At 34.4% G+C, this 22,726-nt stretch overlaps 1 protein-coding gene across 1 annotated transcript in view; it reads left to right on the forward strand.

The window, feature by feature from the left end:
- Window positions 1–22,726, forward strand: part of MGAT4C (MGAT4 family member C) — a 723,824-nt gene that overhangs the window by 293,317 nt on the left and 407,781 nt on the right. The window contains exon 2 of the mRNA XM_047788334.1: window positions 13,063–13,173. The gene's annotated coding sequence lies outside the window, so the exon portion shown is untranslated. The remainder of the gene's footprint in view (window positions 1–13,062; window positions 13,174–22,726) is intronic.

Consider the following 22,726-nt stretch of genomic DNA (forward strand, 5'->3'; position numbering starts at 1 on the left):
GTTGCTAAAATACTTTAAGTAATAACAGATGAGCATCTTTAAAGGCAATATTCAATTCAGAGCTTTTTGAGTTACTTTCTGTTTGCTGTTAGTAATGATTTTTCTTTAGTTTTACTTTGTTTTATATTGACAATAAAAAATCTAGTCTATGATTTTCTAACTTTAAACTTTTAGCTGTCTAAAATTTCTAATTTAAAAATGTTTTTAAAGTATTTTATGGCAATAGATATTCACATAGTTTATTGCACACAGATGTAGGTAAAGTGAGAGGGGAGAAAGACAAACCTGTGATTTTCTTTATTATTACTGTCTTTGTGGTTTTTAATAAGGTTCTGCTAAAGCAGTATGTTTTGATTTTCCTAAAGATACCATCATTCCTTTAACAGATGGGAATCAGAGCAATTGCTGACAGACTCATTGTCTGCCATAGCCCTTGCAGTCTAAAATCTGTGACCAGAATTCTCTCTGGCTGAATAAATTAACATGTTATTTTCTTTTCCTTTAAAACCAAGTTGACATTTCAACTAAATTATATGGAAAATAACTTTCCAAATAAAAAATCTCCCTCTCTCTCTCCCTCTCTCTCTCTCTCTCTCTCTCTCTCTCTCTCACACACACACACACACACACACACACACACACACACACACACACACACACACTTTTTTCATCGTGACCTAAAAGCAGATGGACATCAGTAAACCAGAAATAACATTATCTTTCTATGAGATTATGTCATGGCTTAGCTGAAATAAATTATTCAAAAGTAAAATCAAGCACTTCATTGAGACAGAAAAATCCATTATTTTTAAATGATAATTTTAACCCTAGCTTTTATGCAATTTTCAAACAGGTCAATAGGATTGAGTATTAATTTGCATGTTGCCTTCCATTAATTCTGTCCTTTGAAAAAGTAGGTAATGAAAGTTAAATAATGAAAACTGATATGCTTAAATTGGGCAAGAATGTTATACAGTATGATAAGTAGTATGCCAGTGATGAAACTGTTTAATTCTATTTAATTGAAATGATGATCTATTAAATGCAATAATTCAAAGGAAACATTTTTTATATTATAATCTTGTCATAGCTTGATCGCTCAATCTATCTATCTAGAGCAGTGAATTCTAAAACTAACTGTCATAATCACTTATGTTGATCGAAATAGAGATTTTTTGAGCTATTTTACCTACCTGAAATCCGATGCAATTATTCTTCAATAGAATCCAGGAATCTAGGTTTTGAAAATGCTCCCCAGGTGTTTCTTGCGAAGGTAGTCGAGGTCCAATCAGTAGATAGGTAATGGAACCACTATTCTACCAGATGGTGGTGAATTCCTAACAGACTCTCCTGATAGGACATGAGATAAAGAGTTAAGGTAATGCAGGATTCCTATAAGATTTTACATTTAGGTGGTGCTTTAAATGTGAATTTTAGCTTGGTTTACTTCACTTTCCTCAAGTGGTATATCAGAATCCTCTGCCTGTGCAGATAAATTCACCTTCTCCTCAGGTTTTCATTAGTGAAAAGATTAAAGATAAGTTGGGCAAAGTAACTTATTTCTGATTAAAATTTTAAAACAGACTAAACTCTTCCTCTGTTTTGTGAATCTCTTAATGTATCAGGATTTTATTGCATAATCAAAGCCCTCTTAAAATGTAGAATTTAAAATATTATAAATCCCAGTCATGTTTGAAAATTTTCCTATCTGGCAAGGTGATGAGTAAAAGAATAATGCCAAACCTTGCCAGTAAGCATAGAAACATGCCTGAGTGTTTGGAAACTACGTGTTATTAATTTTAGGAATTTAAACACCACTTATAATGTAATTTGAATTTGTAACGTTGTCCTCCGTTTCTGCCTGCAAGCATGGATGTGACCTGACTTGCAGTTTAGCAGTTTTAAAACTACGATGTTTGGTGGTGTTGTGTGGATCCATATTCAGAGTCCTTTCAAAGGTGAGGGTGGGAAATACCATGTGATGGTCTTCATCAAGTTCTTTTCCTAAAATCTAATTTTCAGAGAATTCTGTTTAGAAAGACTTTATTTTTCCTATGCAGGAAAAGCATTCTTTTTGTATTATTTCTCCTTTTTAAAATTGTTCAGAAATAGCCATTCTCCCAGTGAAATAATAGGAAAGAAATAAAACTCTTGGTTATTTGACAAAGAGACATATTTGAGAATAGAAATTGAACCAGGGTCAACCTTATCCTGAGGAGCAAAAAGTTTTCTTAGATCTTTCTTCCACCAAGAGGGATTCAATTATCGTATTAGTATATATACCCCTGGGCTTTTCGAAAGATTGGGAATTGTGCTGAATAGTTGGGGCATATATAGGAAATCTCTGTACCATCCCCTCACTTTTGCTGTGAACCTATTAATGCTATAAAAATAAAATCTTAACGTGAAAAAGGAAATTCGAAAACAAAACAAAACAAAAATCCCCACATAATGTGCGCAGTTCCTAACTGTATAGCATGATGAATTTTTACGAAGTTAACATATTTACTGATCCAGTTTTTTGTTTTTAAAGAAATTGAATTATAGAATATTTCCAGGTGTATGCAATCTTGCCTCTGGTCCCTTCCAGACGTCACTCTTCGCCACCACCCTGTAGTAACCTCTTATCTCACTTTTGTTACCATAGACTAACTTTGTCTGCTTTTCACGTTGGAATAACGACGTATGTATTATATGTAAATATATGTATATACATATAATGTGGCAGTTATTGAACACCCTTGTTTTTGTTTGTTTGTTTGTTTTTTGGTTTTTTTTTTGTTTGCTTTTTTTTTTTTTTTTACTACATTGAGCATTATATTTACTGTGTCCCTGGTGCTTATATAAAGAATGTGGATCTGGAATGCCCGTCGTGAAACAGCAGAAACAACTCCGACTAGGAACCATGAGGTTGCGGGTTCGATCCCTGGCCTCGCTCAGTGGGTTAAGGCCGCTGGCGTTGCTGTGAGCTGTGGTGTAGGTCACAGATGTGGCTCGGATTTGGCATTGCTGTGGCTGTGGTATAGGCCGGCAGCCGTAGCTCTGCTTAGACCCCTAGCCTGAGAACCTCCACCTGCTGTGTGCCACAGATGTGGCCCTAAAAAGCAAAAAAAAAAGGAAGATGGATCAGCTGTCAGTCTTACCTAGTTCCTTTGAAAGTAATACTCCTTTCCTTTTTGGCCTTCTTATAAAGATTTTCTTTTATGCTTGGTTTTCAGCATTTTTGTTTGTTTATTTTTGGGTTTTTTTAAAAAAATTTTTTAATGAAGTGGCCAGAGTTTCTTTTCATTGGAGATTCTTACAGTTTCTTCAATCCCTGGTATTGTATCTTTTGTGAGATTCACAATATTATTGGCACAGTGATGGATATCATCATGGTATCATACAAAACATTTTCACTGCCCTAAGAATCCTTCATGTTCCCCTTGTTCATCCTTTGTCTCTTCTCCTAATCACTGATCTTTCTACTGTCTCTGTAGTTTTACCATCTCCATTAATTTTCCAGAATGTCATATATGGAATTGTATAGTATATAGTCTTTTCATATTGACTTCCTTCACTTATAATATGCATTAAAAGTTATGCCTTTTCATGGCTTAATATTTCATTTATTGTAGCACTAAATAATATTCTGTTGTCTGGATGGACAACCATTTCTTTATCTATTCACCTTCTGAAAGACATTTTGGTCGTTGCCTAGGCTTAGCAATTTTAATTAAAATTAAAAAAAAATTGCTACAAATATCATGTGCAGATTTTGGTATGGGCATAAGTTTTTGAATACTTTAAATAAGTACCAAGGAATATTGCTGGACTGTATGACAAGAGTGTGTTTAGTTGTTTAAGGCACCATCGAACTGTCTTCCAAAGTTGCTGTACTATTCTGCTTTCCTATGGGCAGAGTATGAGGATGCTCTTGCTTCAGATCATTCAAACCAGCATTTGATTTTGTCAGCGTTCTGGACTTTGGCCATTCTAAAACATGTATAGTGGTATCTTACGGCTATTTTAATTTGCATTTCCCTGATGACACTCCACTTTTCTTGTGCCTATTTGCCATCTGTCTATCTTCTCCGTTGAAGTGTCTGTTAAAGTTTTTGGACTACTTTTTAATCCACTTCATTCTTTCTTATTGAATTTTAAGAGTTGTTTATATTTTGGATAATTGTCCTTTATCACATGTGTATTTACAAATATTTTCTCCCTGTATATGGCTCTTCTTGTTGTACTGACATTGTCTTCTAAAGTGTTTATTTGTTAGATATTACATGTGAATGTTTGTTGGTACCCAAAGATGGAACTGAAACTAAGGGAGACAAATTACTTTAAAAGTGAAAGGTGAAGAACCTAATGAAAAAGGAGATATGCAGGAGTTCCCGTCATGGCGCAGTGGAAACGAATCCAACTAGGAACCATGAGGATGCAGGTTTGATCCCTGGCCTTGCTCAGTGGGCTAAGGATCTGGCGTTGCCGTGAGCTATGGTGTAGGTCACAGACATGGCTCGGATCCGATGTTGCTGTGGCTGTGGCATAGGCCGGCGGCTTTAGTTCCGATTGGACCCCTAACCTGGGAACCTCCATGTGTCACAAGTGGGGGCCCAAAAAGCAAAAAAAAAAAGGAGATATGCAGATACAAGAAAGAAAATAACTTATGTAATATGTAGAATGCTTAAGTCAGCACCTAGCACATAGAAAGTATTCAATATTAGTTGGTACAATAATGAGAAAATGTAGACAGAAGAAAGAAGAAAATGGGGCAAGAAAGAATGCAAGATTGAGAGAGGACAAAAGTCAGAAAAAAAGGAAAAAAGTAGTATTAACTGACTATTGCTATTTCACTTTTTATTCAACTATAATTCATTTTTTGCTTGCCACTTTTTAATGTTTTATTTTACTGTGATATTCAGTGTCATTATATATTATTTTTATTGTGTCTGCCTAAAATCTTTAAAAACTAATATGAAGACAAGTGTATTCATTCTGAAGGAGTTTATTATATTCCATTAAAAGACCATTATCATAAGCTTTTATATAACTCCAATTTTGTGCCTACTTAATTAAGTTTTGAAATCTGTGCAGATGAGATAAAGGGAAGAGAGTGTGCATTTGACGGACACTTTCCAGAGAAGATGAATTTCTAAATGATATGAAAAACTCATTTAATATCATCAAGTGGCATGATTGACCATGGCTTTGTATAACTTCAAGAGCACCATTTACGTTTATAAATGGTAGTTTTTGGAGCTATGCGCTGCTGTGATCTATCTGAAATTCAACTTCTCTTACTTTTTTTGACCTAGCCCTTGTAATGTTTCTTGGCATTAACAGTTTATTGAGATATGGTTTACAGACAGTAAAATAGATCCTTTACAAGTACACATTTTGATGAGTTTTGATAAATGTATAGAGCCCTGTCACTACCACCACATCATGAAATGAAAGAGTTTCCTCATTTTAAATGGTGCCTCTTTCAGTCAACATATCTCCTTCCATTCCCATCTCCAGCAAATCATTGACCTCCTTTCTGACAGAATCCAGATATATATTTTTTAATTTATATTAAAATCACAGATCATTTTGCTCTTAGGAAGAGGTGAAATGATATTAAATGATTCAAATTTGAGATTATCTAAAAAAACCACTATTTTGAAATACTAGGTTAGTTGACATAATATAATATCATGACATATGTATGTCATGGCAAAAATAATGGCATTTTATTTGTATCTTTTTGTATTTTCTTACTCTTCGCGGCTTTTATTCTTTTTAGGTCTTTCCCCCTTTTTCTCTTTTGTATATACTTCATCTCTTCATTATTTAAGGAGATCCCAGTTTTTCCAAAGAAAAATTTAGGAAAAATAGAAACCAAGTCCACTTGAAGCTTAAGAGTTACAATGAGATCAGATTTTTGGTCAATCCATGGGCTCATTGTTGAAGGCAATTCCATTAAACATTACTTTTTTAACTATAACTGATGCATGTGCAATGCAATGATTTTATGATTGTATTTAGTAATAGATAGTAATCTCTAAATTTTTTAAGTCTATTGATACCATTCTTATTACTTTAAGTTATGGTTAAGTGTTTCCGGTCATTCTTTTTTCATTCAGTAACTGTTGTGTACACAGAATTATGCTCATTCAAAGAAAGGGCATGTTTTTGGAATACTGTTTCTGCTTTAGGGCCACCATTCTACAATATCTTTTTCCGTGGTATTATTAATCTTTTTTATTCATTTTGTATCATAATATTTCAAGCTTATCTATTATATACAACACTAGTGATGCATGGCCAAACAAGCCATCTTGTTCCAGGTACATGAGGATGTAATAATGGTAAGTGTTTAGGTTGGAACATATTTTGTAGGTTTGCATTTAATGCTTTCATTTACAAAATGTAAAGGTCTACTCTTGGCACCTCACATTTTTTATCCTATTGTCTCCTCACAATCAATCAGGAAGAAGGGCGTTACCACCTCTCTTTCACAAATGAGGAAAATGAGGCGTAGCAATCATATGCAACTTACAAAAGGTTACATGTGTGTTCAAGCCTGTTTTTGTATCATTGTGATAAACACTTTTTCCACCATGACTAATCACAGTCATATATATCAGAAGAGTTATATGATTCACTTTCAGCCACAATAGCAGTTTTCATCTCATTATGTGAACAGTAGATAATATAGAAAACAATACAGAAAATCCAAATTAGTAATGTGCAGGAAAAAAGTAATTAGATAAGGTACTATTGATAAGGTTATTATTTTATGTTTCTCCTTTTTTTCTAAGACATTGATCTTATAAATCTATACCAAAAAAAACCAAGTTTTTATTCCCTCTCAGACCCTCCAGAAGTTTCATAAAAAGATAATGTAAAATGAATACAGAGTAATATCTGTGCTATAATGGTATATTATTTTGAGAAAACAAATGCATTATTTACTGTGATAATGTCATCTGGGGCAGTCTTCCAGGAATAAATAATTATTCAAATGGCTATTTTCCTACTGAAACATTTTACCCAATCTGTGTGATTTTTTTTTTTTTCATTATCAGGACGAAATGGACTATTGCCTTAGCAATGTGTTTTCACAAACACTTCAAATTCTTTTCCAAAGAATGTATTATCATAATGATTTTATTATTACATATATTGCAGATATATGTGACTAACAGCGACCTGCTGTGTAGCACAGAGACTGCTTGCTGTACTATAATGGCCTACATGAGAAAAGAATCAGAAAAAGGATGGAGATATACATATTATATATATATAAAATTCACTTTTCTGTGCACCTGAGGCTGATGAAGCACTATGGATCAGCTATACTCCAATAAATTTTTAAATTTTTTTAAATTTAAAAATAAAAAAATGCATACACACATTTACACACACACACACACATATTGAAAAAGTTCCTTTGAAACATATCTATCCAGAAAACTGCTAACTCTTCTTTTTTTTGGTCTTTTTTTTTTTTTTTTTTTTTTTAGGGCCATACCAACTGGCATATGGAGGTTCCCAGTCTGGGGGTTGAATCAGAGCTACAGCTGCTGGTCTGCACCACAGCCACAGCAACACCAGATCCAAGCTGCTTCTGCAACCTACACTGCAGCTCACAGCAATGCTGGATTCTTAACCCACTGAGTAGGGCCAGAAGTTGAACCCATGTCCTCATGGATACGAGTTGGGTTCAGTACTGCTGAGCCATAGGGGAACTCCCATAAAACTGCAAACTCTTACGAGAATAACTCAGTGAATTTTCATAGTGGATATATCTAAGTCAGTATAACCCTAATAGGAAAGAAAATACTAAAAGTATCTCACGAAACTATTTAATACCTCTGAGTTATTATCCTCAGTCTACCCTAAAAATAACAAGGAGGTGGATATCTATTACCATAAATTAATTTCTGCCATTTCTGAAGCCTATATATATATGTATGTATATACATATGTATATGTAATCATACAAGACATGCATTTGTGCCATCTTTTCTGAACATTATGCTTGAGACTTACAAGTATTGTGTACAGCAGTAGTTAATTATCATTGATATATTTTATTATATTACATGAATATTCTAAAATGTTTTATGTTTTACTGCTGATGAATATTTGTATAGTTTTCATTTTGGGTCTGAGAACTCCTGCAAACAATGTAATGTATACCTTTTGATGCCATATTCATATATTTTTTCAGTATGAAATTAGTTGTGTCATAGAGTTAAGTATATTTTTAGCTTCAATGCATACGATCAGTTTTTCAGGCGCTTGCACCAACTTGCTAAATGTTAAGCATTAAGAGGTCTATTTGTCCTACATTTTTCCCAAAATCTTGAAATAAGATTTTAGGCATTCTAATCAATATGGTGATCATGCATTTCCTAGATGAGAAATACTACTTATCACTCTTTCATATGGTATTGGCCATTTGGACATCCTTTTGTGTAGAGGGCCTGTAAACATTAGATTGAATATCATTTTCTTATTAATTTCACAAGTTTTATGCATTAATTTACTGTAAATGTTATTACAGCATAATTGACCTAAATTGAACTATGCATATTAAAATATGCAGTTTGATTAGTGTTGACATATGTATATACTCAAGAAACCATTAGACAATCAGGATAATGAACTCATCTGTTACCTAAAAAAGGTTCCTTATGACCTTTGGCTATTCCTCATATAAGCTCTACCACCTCTCTTTTCTAGTCTCCAGGCAATACCTGATCTGCTTTCTGTCACTATAAATCAGTTCGTGTTTTAGGAATTTTATATGAATTAAATCATACAGTATGAACTCATTGTTTTGCTTCTTTCACTTGGCATAATTACTTAGACATTGCATATATTTCCTTGTATATATCAAAGGTCACTGCTATTGGGGAGTGACTATTTACTGAAGACCAAGTTTTGATTTTGCAAGATGAAAAAAATCTGGAGATGCTCGTGCAATATTGTAACTATATTTAACACTATAGAACTGTATGCTTGGAAATGGTTAAGATGTTAAATTTTATGTTATGCATTTTTAACACAGTAGAATATGATTTTAAAAACTTGTTTTTAGCTTAAACCATTGGTGAATTTTTCTAGAAAAATAACTGGAAAAAGGCAAGATTTGCAAAGACATAGTAGAATCAGTCATTCTGTTTGCGCAGGTTTGAATTAAAAACTGTTTATTAGAAGGCCAAGAATTGAATTTCTACATGTAAGTGAAAACATATAGTATTTGTCTATCTCTGACTAGTTTCGCTAAGCATAATACCCTCCAGGTTGATCCATTTTGTTGCAAATGACAAAATTTCATTCTTTTAAAAAAATGTCATTCTTTAAAAAAAAATCAACTATAGTTGATGTTTCAGGTAAAGAGAAAAGTGATTCAGTTTTATATATACACACATATACATGTATATATACACGCATACATATACAAGTATGGAGAGCACAGGGAACTATGTACACATATACCTACATACACATATATATGTATAGTTCCCTATGCTATACAATAGGTCCGTGTTGTCTATTTTAAATATAGTAATGTGTATCTTTATCTCTTAACCCCAAATCTCTAATTTATCACACCACCTTTCCCCTTTTGGTAAACATAAATTTATTTTCTATGTCTGTGAATCTATTTCTGTTTTGTAAGTTCACTTGTATCAATTTTTTAGATTCCATATATAAATGATACCATATACGTCATGTTATTCTTTGACTGACTTTAGTATGATCATCTCTAGGTCCATCCATGTTTCTGCAAATGGCATTATTTCACTCTTTTTATGGCTGAGTAGTATTCCACTGTATACATATACCATATCTTCTTTTTTAATTTGTCTCTTGATGGTCAAATGATTGCTCATTTCCATGACTTGATTACAAAATAGTACATCCATGAACGTTGGGGTGCGTGTATTTTTTCCAGTTAGAGTTTGTGTCTTTTCCACATACATGCCCAGGAGTGGGGTTGCTGGATCATATAAATCTATTTTTAGCTTTTTAAGGAACTGTACTTTAAACCATTCTCCATAGTGGCTGCACCAACTTACCCACCAACAGTGTTGAAGGGTTCACTTTTTAACTGTACACTCTCCAGTATTTGTATACTTTTTGATGAGGAACATTCTGACCAGTGTGAGTAATGCCTCATCGTTTTGATTTGCATTTCTCTAATAATTAGCAACAACAAGCATCTTTTCCTGTGCCTATTGGCTATTTGCATGTCTCCTTTGGAGAAATGTCTACTTAGGTCTTGTACCCATTTTTTGATTGGGTTTTTTATTTGCTTTTTAATGTTGAGCTATATGAGCTGCTTGCCTATTTTGGAAGTTGAACCTGTGTTGGTCACATCACTTGCAAATATTTTCTCCCATTTCATATGTTGTCTTTACATTTGGTTTTTTGGTTTTCTTTGTTGTTCAAAAGTTTTTAAGTTTAATTAAGTTCCATTTGTTTATTTTTTTTCTATTGTTTCTATTACTCTAGGAGATGGATCCAAAAAATTTTGCTGCAATATGTATTAGCATGTTCTGCCTTGTTTTCCTCTAGGAATTTTATAGTACCTAGTCTTTTATTTATGTATTTAATACATTTTGACTTTATTTTTATAAAATAAAGCGAATATTAGCGAATATTCTAATTTTGTTCTTTTACATGTAGCTGTCCAGTTTTCCCAGCACCCCTTTCAGAGATTGTCTTTTCCATTGTATATTCTTGCCTCCTTTGTCATGGAGTAATTGACCATAAGTGTGTGGGTTTTTTTCTGGGCTCTCTATTCAATGCCATTGATCTATATGCCTGTTTTTGTGCCAGTACCATACTGTTTTAATTACCATAGCTTTGTGGTGTGTTCTGAAACTAGAGATTATGATTTCTTTAGTTCTATTAGTCTTTGTCAAGGTGGTTTTGGCTATCCAGTTTCTTTCGTGTTGCCATATCATTTCCTTTTTTATGACTTAGTAATATTCTATTCTGTATATCCACCACATCTTATTTATCCATTCATCTGATTCTTAGATTGCTTCCATATTTTGGCTATTGAAAATAATGCTACTGTGAACATCAGGGTCCATACATCTTTTTGAATAGTGCCACGTCACACCTGGAAGATTGACTATGGTCAAAAAGACAAGAAATAGCAAGTGGGGAAAGTATGTGGAGAAAAGGAAAACCTAGGCAGAAATTGTAAATTGGGATGGTCACTATGGAAAATGGTATGGATGTTCCTCAAAAATTTAAACATAGAACTACTCTATAATCCAGCAAGTCTATTCCAAAGAAATTGAAAACACAAACTTTTTTTTAAATCTTGTTTTAGAGAATGTGGTTTAAGATCTAGTTGAACAACATCAGGAGATCTGCCATTAAGAATTTACTGCAATGATTTGTCAAATCACTTCTCTATTGTGAGCCTTAGTTTTCTCAAGTGTAAAATGGCTATCTTTAATGCCCTCTTCCCTGATCTGATGAACATATTAAGTAAGGATATGTGAGCAGAAAAATTTTTAAAGGCAAATATTAAGTAATAAGCGCGATAATAGTTCACTGATACCAAGCTTAAAAAAACAAAGTGAAACAAAACAAAAAAGCAACAACATGGGTCTCCTGTGTGGCTCAGCAGGTTAAAGATCTGGTACTGTCACTGCAGTGGCTTGGTTCACTGCTGTGGTATGGGTTCAAACCCTGGTTCAGGAACCTCCTCATGCTGCTGGTGCAGGGAAAAACAAAAAACAAAAAAACAGCATGAAGGGCGTCTTCCTCCACGCTCCTCCTCTGTAAGTAACATAATGAAAAGATGAGCCATCTGTGTTCTTAGAAGAGTAGTATACATATATCCATCTGTAGTACTCTGAATTATAATCAGAATTTTTAAAGGCACTAATATCTACAGATATGAATAGGGAAAGTTCTGCTTTCAAGTCTTTAGGTTCTTTAACTTTAGTTGAAGAAGTTACTTTTAGAGACTCAGAAATACTTAGAATTTTACACTTGTAGAATATCTACATTTTTGCTTACTTCTAGGAGACGTCTTTTAAGTTGTTATAATTTATAATTTTTAGAGTTGTACAATTATAATTTGTGGATTCATAAATTGTTTTGATCTACTTGTTTAATTTGTATAATGAAAAATAAAGTATCAGATATAAAAGTGCAAAAAACTCCCACAACTTTCTATGCCATTAATTCACATTTTTCTAATGATGGCACTGCTGATAACTGTTAGCCAGACACACTGAAAGCAAGGGAAAGATAATGTACTTATGTAGTTGTGAGATCAATGTATTGCTTGGGTTGTTTTAAGAAATGATACAATTCGAGGCTGTGTTTTTCACTAAGGCTTATTTTTTTCTTAGTAATGAGAATCTGCCATTCACAGTTATATTCAGTTAATATTCCCATAAATATTAAACGTTTAAAAATAAAAGTTCAGGCTGTGTAACCCTTTCACTGCCTCCATAAAAAGTAAAGGATATGATTGTATTTAGACCCCTTTGAAGGTTTGGGCAAAGGAACAGTGTAATATTTAACAAGACTGAGAGATTTAGCACAGTTGGTCTCAGACTCTAGCGCATGTTGTAGACATTACTGATGTAGCTTCTGTGCAAAGTAGAGATGTGGAATAGTCGCCTGACTTGTATCGAAGAGAGAATGAATGAGACCTAATAATACATGTCTCTTTAGCATGTAAATAAGGGACTGAATATTGTCAAATTTAAAAATAAAGACGTACAGATACTAAGTACATTTATTTATCAATGTCATTTTGATTTCAAATGCTTTTTTTTTTTAAGTCCTGGACACACTCTCAGAACCAAAAGTATTGCAATAATAGTAGAAATGACACTCACACGTTCATGGTTTTTTAAAGTTATTAATCTCCGCAATGAAGAGGGAAAACCAAACAGCAAGCCTTGAAAGTAGAAACATAATTGGCCTGTTTGGAAAAAGTCTACTAGGGTAACAGGGAGTAGGCTGAACATGCAAGTGCCATCATGACGAATGTTTACAACACTTTTTTGAGAGCCAATTATACTGGGTTTTTTTGTGCAGGGACTGGAGATCAGCCAGATCAGTCGTATGCACAAAGCCACTTTGGGTCTGTCTTTTCAAACAAGAGCTGCAGAAAACGTTATAGCAAGGTCGAAGCTTTATTCCACTCTGGTAAGAGAACCTTTCTTTTTCTTTGCTATGGAGTTTGATAAATCCTTTTAAACCATAATGCAGTCAGGGAGCAGAGAAGCTGTTCTATGTTATAAGTCATAAAATGTTTTCTTTTCTTTTGAACTGTTTTTTCATGATGCTTTTTGCCTGTGTGTTATAGTGAAATAAAACTGGAACACTAAGTCATACTGCACATGTTAAATTTGTACTGGAGATAGGGGAGTCTTAAAGTACTCTTCAGCTGAATGAAATGTGGTGTAATTTTATGTTTTATACCTTAGGTCTCCTGGTAGGACGAAAGGAAAAGTCAGTATTCTGACATTGTGGCTGAGAGTAAATCCATGTGTTTAAATTTTCCCCTGACCAGTGATGTTATTAATTCCCAGCAGCTCACCACCATAAACTTCAAGAACCCAACCAAATTTGGCCTTTGGGTTTACTCGCAGGCATTTCTGACCACTCTAACTTTCTTTCATTTTAAAAATTGGAAAATCTGGGTGTGATAATTCTGGATGAGTTTGTCTGCATGTGGCTTTTGTCATTTGAGCTCTAAATAATATAGCTGTACACATATATACAAAATAGAGTATTTTGTTTTTCGCAGAAATTTCTTTGAACTGTAATGTGCTTCAATATTTACACAAAAATCTCTACCTATTATAAACTCTATCTGATTTCATATCTGTCTAAAATGATAGGAAATAGTTAAGAATATAAATACATGCATATATGTATACATATTTACAAATATTTGACATGTGCACAATTAATTTTAAATAATGGCAGATTTATACATTATAGTAATATAATCCCTACAGAAGCTTATCATTTTAAGTATGCATTTATATAACTTTTCATTTTCTTGGTAAGCATGTGTTCAGAAATTGACAGTGTAAATATCAAAGAGTTAACAACCAATCAGCTTCATTGAATGCTAAATCCATATTTTAAGGTGAACTTGTCTAGAGTTTCTAGCAGCTCAATTACATGTATGATTACATATATATATATGATTTGAATATAAATCTTTTAAAGAATTTATCCCAGAGTACTATTCCCAGCTTCAAAGTATAAGCAGTTGGCAAAGTCACTCTAAGTCACTAATAAATATTCATGTCTATTTGATCATATTAATAAGCATTTATTGACTATCTACTTTGCTAAATAGTTCAAGGACAAGAAATATGTAGCTTATAAAAGAAATGTATGATACCTGTACGGATTTAAGGATGCTTCAACAAATGTACTTGGAAATAATTTGTATTGAGGTTTTAGCTAAAGACAGGTAAGATTATATCACATGCAGAGTGAGGAACAGTCAGGGACAAATAAATGCAAAAAAATTAATTTTTCAGATTAAAAAATAATTCTACTCTTTAATACTTGAAAAGCTTTAGCGATATCATTTTTCCCTTTTACTCTTTTTAAAATTATCCATGCATTTAATACAACTCATTTTAAAGTACTTGAGCTGTATATTTTGTACTGAGAGAAATATAGACAGCCCTGGCCTTAAAAGAGAGTCTGGTCTAAAGGGGAGCTGAGGCAAAATAAAGAATTATATCACCACGAATCCAAAGTTAATAATATTATTAAAAATAATAATAGTTCATTTGGAGCTGCTAGAGCTGCTAGAGGAAGCAAAGCCTTGCCAGCACTTTGATTTTGCGCTTTTGGCCTCCAAAACCGACAAAAATTTTCTGTTGCTTTAAAAGTCACCAAATTTATGGTAGGTTGTTATAATGCTCTAGGAACTACTAAATAATGCTTAGCTTGGACACAGGTATCTTTTTAGAAAGTAACAGAAACAGGAGTTCCCTGGTGGCCTAGCAGTAAAGATATGGTATTGTCACTGCTGTGCTATGGTTTGATCCCTGGCCTGGGAAGTTTCATCTGATGGATGCAGCCAGAAAAACAGATTCCTGATCCATATGGCCATTATTAAAAAAGTTATGAATAATAAATAGTGGAAAAGGTATAGAGAAAAGGGAGCTGAAATTCCCATCGTGGCGCAGCAGAAACGAATCCGACTAGGAACCATGAGGTTGCAGGTTCGATCTCTGGCTTTGCTCAGTGGGTTAAGGATCCAGCATTGCTGTGAGCTGTGATGTAGGTCGCAGATGCGGCTTGGATCTTGCATTGCTGTGGCTCTGGTGTAGGCCGGTGGCTACAGCTCCAATTAAACCCCTAGCCTGGGAACCTCCATATGCTTCTGGTGCGGGCCTAAAAAGACAAAAAGACAAAAAGACAAAGAAAAAAAGAAAGAAAGAAAGAAAAGGGAACTCTCCCACAGTGCTAGTGGGAGTGTAAACTGGTACAGCCACTATAAGAACAGAATGGAGGTTTCTCAAAAACACCAAAGGAAGAGTTGAGATACAATCTAGAAACCCCGCTCCCGGGCATATATCTGGAGAAAACTCTTAATTCGAAAAGATTGGTACACCCCAATGTCCACAGCAGCCCTATTTACAGTAGCCAAGATATTCCATATATATAATGGAATACCATTCAGCCATAAAAAAGAAATGAAATAATGCCATTTGTAGCAACAGAAATGGATCTAGACATTATTATACTTAGTGAATTCAGAAGAAGAAAGGCAAATACAATGTGATATCACTTATATGTGGAATCTAAAATAAGGCACATGAACTTATTTACAAAATGGAAACAGACTAACATAGAGGACAGACTTGTGGTTGCTAAGGGAGTCGGTGAGGGATGGATTGGAACTTTGTGATCAGCAGATGCAAACTACTCTATATAGAATGGATAAATAACAAGGTCCTACTGTATAGCCCAGGGAACTATATTCAATATCCTATAATAAGCCGAAAAAAATAAAAAGATAATAATAAACAGTAATTCAGTTAACCATCTGTGGCTTCTGCCCTCTTAAAGAGTGTGTGTTGCTCTTAGGCACTTGCAGTGGGAACACCAGCAGAAGTCCCCATTCCCTTAGTATCTTCCTTTCCCAATTTTGAAATAAATTTCAAGTAGACAAAAGTTTCCTTCTAGTGAAATAACCCTGTTTAATGACATATATATATTTTTTTCTTCTCATTATTACCTTTGCCTTTAGAAACTACACTTATCTCACACACACACACACAGACACACACACACACACACACACCCCCCACACTATTTCCCAAGACAAGAAAAAGAAGTGTCCACATGTGCCCCTGATGAGTATGGCACAGCAGGATTTCCCAGAATTTTTTTCCCTGCAAGCTTTTACTTTTGCTATTTATGCCAACAATATCATTTTCCTATTGTCTCAGGGGACTGAAGTTTCTGAACAGCATGCAAATGTCCTACTTCATAATCACAAAGACAGTGAGACACCTCTGTCACAATTCCCTCCTTCCATTGTTTTCGAAGTCTGCATTTTAAAAAGTTACATGTTAGGAGTTCCTGTTGTGGCACAGCAGAAATGAATCCAACTAGGAACCATGAGGTGGCAGGTTCCCTGGCTTCGATCAGTGGGTTAGGGATCCGGTGTTGCCATGAGCTGTGGTGTAGGTTGCAGTCGAGGCTCAGATCCTGCATTGCTGTGGCCATGGCATAGGCCGGCAGCTGTAGCTCCAATTTGACCCCTAGCCTGGGAACCTCCGTACGCCATGAGAGTGGTCCTAAAAGGCAAAAAAAAAGTACATGTTAAATTTTCTTTTTTCAAAATTATTTTTCAAATGTCCTTCACCTTCTCTACCCACCTGCTTTTCTTACAGCTGATGATCACACTTTCCATTTCATTAAGAAAGTACAAGTATCTTGTGGGTTCCATTTGCTTTTGCCTCCAAATCTAAAAGCTGACCTCAATCTGCATCCATCCCTCTCTCTCCTTTCCACCTTTTATAGTGAGAGGAAACACCCAAACTCTATCAGTGTTCAACTTCTCCTCTCCTTGACTGCTCAAGTGTTCACCTCTGACTGTCAAATCTGTATTCCTAATCATCAGTTTTATTTTCTCCATAAAATCCTTCCCACTGGAACTCTGTTTTAACTGTCCATACCTATAAGTGGCAGGCTGGGGTGGTAGATTCCCCTGTAGATGCCATGCATATTTCTGCTCCTCTCCACAACCTTCTCAAGGAGGGCTTTGTCTGTTTTGTTGTTTGTTTGTTTTCCTAGACACTGTTTTCATGACCTTGCCTCCACTTCTCTCCAATCTTCCTCTACTTTCATGACTCTTCCAAACATTCTCAGGTAGCCACTTGACTTTATTGTTGATAAATCCATACACACTTCTGTTCTCATCTTGCTTTCCCATCAGTACTTAAAAGTTCACTGTCCAATACTTTTTGAAACATCTTAACCTTTACTTCCTTGATACTCCATTCTCATGAGTTTGGAGGGTTTGTTTGATTTTCCTACTTTTGGGTAGTTTATTTTCCTTCTCTTTTTCTTTTACTGGACCACATGTTTCTGAGTTCTACAAAACACAGTCATGGACCCAATTCTCCTCTCCCTATTTTCTCTCTCTCCCTCCCTCCCTTTTTCATGATGTTCATTACTAAAATTTTAAAACGTTTTTAAATATAAACATTCTTACAGCAAACTGTACCGATATATAGGTGTGAACTTTTATAAAAGAGAGATATACCTGGCAGTCATATTAAATTTTGGATCACCTAATAAAATACGTGCTCTACCTTAAATAATATTTGATTAGATTCTACCATGTTTCTATTTTACTACTGAATGCCACTGTTGTTTCATACATTTACTATTTCTTTATATATACAAATTAGTAGAAATGAGAAAGGGGAGAAGATATGAAGGGAGTAGGATAAAAGGTTTTGTTATACTGAGATATTCTTACCTTGTGGTAAAATAAACAATAAACAATGAGTCAGCATATGAGAAATGGTGCAAATTCTCATGTAGTTATTTTTATTTTGAGGTCTATGAGATTCAAACAAAGATTCATAGCAGAGAGTTTGTAATGAAATTGAGAAGAAATATCTGAGAAAAAGGTACAGATTTGGAAGTTATACCAGTTAAGCACTTTAGTTTCAACAAATAGGGAGAAAAATTAAGTGCTTCAGTCATTATTCTGGAGAATGTATTTCAGAAAGAGTTCACTTAAAAAAAAATATCACTTTCACGGTTCCCATCTTGGCTTAGTGGTTAACGAATCCGACTAGGAACCACGAGGTTGCGGGTTCAATCCCTGGCCTTGCTCAGTGGGTTAAGGATCCAGCGTTGCCGTGAGCTGTGGTGTAGGTTGCAGACACGGCTTGGATCCTGCGTTGCTGTGGCTCTGGTGTAGGCCGGAGGCTACAGCTCTGATTAGACCCCTAGCCTGGGAACCTCCATATGCTGCAGGAGTGGCCCAAGAAATGGCAAAAAGACAAAAAAAAATCACTTTTATTGAAAACATTACTAACTATATAGTGGACCCTTTCAGATAGTATTTGAACATTTATCCAGGACAAAAAAATTACAGAGAAATAAGATTAGAGATAATGTAGAAATGATGAGAAATTATCAGAGAGGAGGAAAATGACTAGTAACTAATGAGTGAAAACAACCTATTGTGAAACAGTGAGAATTTCACCATGGGAAGTAAGATGTCAAGGAAATTTTAGTCAGTTGCAAGTTAGAAGAGAAGAAGAGATGTATTCTGAGCATAGAGCTACATCTGTCTTTAGAAGAAAATATAGGAGTTCCTGTGTGGCGCAGTGGAAACGAATCCGACTAGGAACCATGATGTTGTGGGTTTCATACCTGGCCTCGCTCAGTGGGTTAAGGATCTGGCATTGCCGTGAGCTGAGGTGTAGGTCTCAGACAAGGCTCAGATCTGGTGTTGCTGTGCTTCTGGCGTAGGCTGGCAGCAACAGCTCCGATTAGCCTGGGAATATCCACATGCCGCGGGTTCAGCCCTAAAAGGACAAAAGACAAAAAAAAGAAAAAAAAGAGAGAGAGAAAATATACAACTCAGTAGCAAGAAAAACCAACAACCCAATTGAAAAACGGATAAAAAACCTGAATAGACATTTCTCCAAAGAAGACATACAGATGGCCAGCAGGCACATGAAAAAATGCTCAACATCCCTAATTATTACAGAAATGCAAATCAAAACTACTATGAGGTACCACCTCCCACCTGTTAGAATGGCCATCATTAACAAGTCAATAAATAACAAATGCTGGAGAGGGTGTGAAGAAAAGGGAACCCTCCTCCTACACTGTTAGCGGGAATGTAAATTGGTACAACCACTATGGAAAACAGTGTGGAGGTACCTCAGAAAACTAAATGTAAAACTACCCTATGACCCAGCAATCCCCCTCTTGGGCATATATCCAGACAAAACTTTCCTTGAAAAAGACACATGCACCTGCATGTTCATTTCAGCACTACTCGCAATAGCCAAGACATGGAAACAATCTAAATATCTATCGACAGATGAATGGATTAAGAAGATGTGATATATATACATAATTGAATACTACTCAGCCATAAAACAGAAGAAAATAATGCCATTTGCAGCAACATGATGGAACTAGAGACTCTCATACTAAGTGAAGTCAGTCAGAAAGAGAAAGACAAATACCATAGGATACCATTTATGTCTGGAGTCTAATATATGGCACAAATGAACCTTTCCACAGAAAAGAAACTCATGGACTTGGAGAACAGACTTGTGGTTGCCAAGCAGAGGGAATGGAATGGACTAGGAGTCGGAATTTAATAGATGCAAACTATTGCATTTGGAATGCATAAGCAGTGAGATCCTGCTGTATAACAGAGGGAACTATATCTAGTCATTTGTGTTGGAACATGATGGAGAAGAATGTGAGAAAAAGAATGTGTACATATGTATGACTGGGTCACTTGCTGTACAGTAGAAATTGACAGAAAACTGTAAACCAACTATAATGGAAAAAGTAAATTTTTAAAAAAGAAGAAAATAAAAGGATTATACAATGTGTTAGTGAATAAAGCTTTGGTGTGCCTGATGTGTATGTATGTTTATAACATATATTGTATGTATAAATTGATATCCATCATAGACATGCTTCATTTTGCTTTTGACATGATTTTTCTATGCGTACTGTTTCTGGTGTTAATTCAAATACAGTAATTCCACCAGAATTACTTGCCTTATCTCTTTAAAATCCAGATTACATTCTGGAAATTATGAAAAGGTTTTTTTCTCTATATTTATTTCAAAATTGGTTACACCTGTGTAGCAGATTCTTAGATAAATTTATTATCATGTGTGATCCCCTATTAGATAAATTTAAAAGTTTGATATCACCTGTTTATAGATTCAGATGAGCACTACTCAAGAAGATATAGCATAACTGATATCTGTTCCAATGAGCTAATAAACTGGATCATGGAGACTGACCGAGATATTCTGGATATCTTTAGAAATATTTCTGATACCAGGGAACATGGGATGCTTTCTCTAGAACACTTATAAACCAACAAATGTTCTCCAGATAATTGGCTTAATTTTTTTATAGGAGTAATATTACACACACACACACATATATATAACACTACATAGATATCATATAATAGTTTATATTAACTATTTTAATATATAGTATACAATAGTATATGTTATATATTATGTATTTTATGGAGGAGGGGCTTTACATCAATCGTATAGAAAATAATAACAGACCTAAAAACAAAAAACAGTGCAAGAAGCTCTCCCATAGCCAGATCTTATTGCAAACTATCATCATATTATTTAAATACATTAAGATTTACTAATCTATAAAAAATTCAAATTCACTTTAATTTTTTTCTAGTTTCCCTGTGCTTTGTTTATATTTTAGCGTTTTACATATAAACTTTCAAAAACCCAAAGCTGTTTTCTTTTTTTAAAGCAATAGATATATATGCCCTATTTATCTAAAGACATAGGGATAATATAAAATCTCAGCAGATGAGGAATAGAATGGAATTTCCTCAAGTGGATAAATAGCATTTATTAAAAAAAAAAAAACCCTACACCTAGCATCCTTTTCAATGGTGAGAAACTAGAAGCTTTCATGATAAAATCAAGAAAAAGATACAGCTGTCCCCTCTCACAACTTCTTTTTTAAGATCTTATTGGAAATTCTGGATAATACAATAAAAAGAGAAAAGGAAATAAAAGGTATACCACTTGGGAAGTAAGAAATAGATCTGCCTTTATTTGCAAATGGCATGATTATCTTTGTTAGAAATTCCAAAATAATTGACAATGAAACACCTGAAACTATAAGTATTTGTAGCAAGGCTGAAGGATGCAAGGTTAATATAAGAAAACCAGTCAGTTTCCTATATAATGAACATATGGAATTTGAAATTAAAATTTAAAATTAATCTACCTGAAACTTGATCTTAGACTTACAGCCTCTAAATCTCTGAGAAATATATTTCTATTGAATATAAGGCACCCAGGCTATGGTATCTTTTGTAGCAACCTGAATATACTAAGAGTATTATCCACAAATATAAAAATAATTCTTAAAATTCAATGATAAGAAATGTTAACAGCTCATAAAATGGACAAAAGAACTAAACAAACACCTCATTAGAGAAGATGCTGGCAAGGAAGGTCAAAAAGCATGGCAAATAAATATGAAACATACTTGACATCATATATCATTAGGGAATTACAAATTGAAACAAGATGCGAATACACAACTGACTGAATGTACAAAATCTAGAACACTGGCAACACCAGATGCTGTTGAGGATATGGAACAATGGAAAATCTCATGCATTGCAAATGGAAATAAAAAATGGCACAGTAACTTTGGAAAATAGTTTGACAGTTTCTTAAAAAACTGAACATAATCTTACTAAATGATCTAGCAATTGCACTTCTTGGTATTTACTCAAAGGAGTTGAAAACTTATGTCTACCCAAAATTAGGGCACCAGTATTTATAGCAGCTTTATTTATAATTTCCAAAACTTGGAGGCAACCAATATGTCCTTCAGCAGATGAATGCTAAGTGAACTGTACCACATCTGGACTATAGAATATTATTCAGCACTAAAATGGAATGACTCATCAAGCCATGCAAAGACATGGAGGAAAATTATACACATGCTACTGAGTGAAAGAAGCCAATCTGAAAAGGATACATACCATATAATTCCAAATATATGATATTCTGGAAAAGGCAAAACTATGAGGACAGATAAAAGATCAGTGCTTACTTGAGGTTGGAAAACAGAGGAATAAATAGGCAAAACACAGGATTTTTTAGAGAGATGAAACTATTTTGTATGATACTGTAATGGTAGATACATGTCATTATGCATTTGTTGAAACCCATAGAATGTACACCACCAACAGTAAACCCTAATGCCAGCTGTGGACTTTGAGTGATAACGATGTCAGTGCATGTTTATCGACTGTAGCAAGTGCGCGACTCTGGAGCAGGATGTTAATATCGGGGAGATTGTGCATGTGGAAGGACAGGGGATGTGTAAGAACTACTCACAATTCCTGCTCAGTTTTGCTATGAACCCAAAATTGCTCTAAAACAACATCTGCTTAATAGGAAAAAAAAATGGAGAAAAGAGAAAACGT

This window comes from Phacochoerus africanus, chromosome 7, assembly GCF_016906955.1.
Source record: "Phacochoerus africanus isolate WHEZ1 chromosome 7, ROS_Pafr_v1, whole genome shotgun sequence".
Lineage (NCBI taxonomy): Eukaryota > Metazoa > Chordata > Mammalia > Artiodactyla > Suidae > Phacochoerus > Phacochoerus africanus.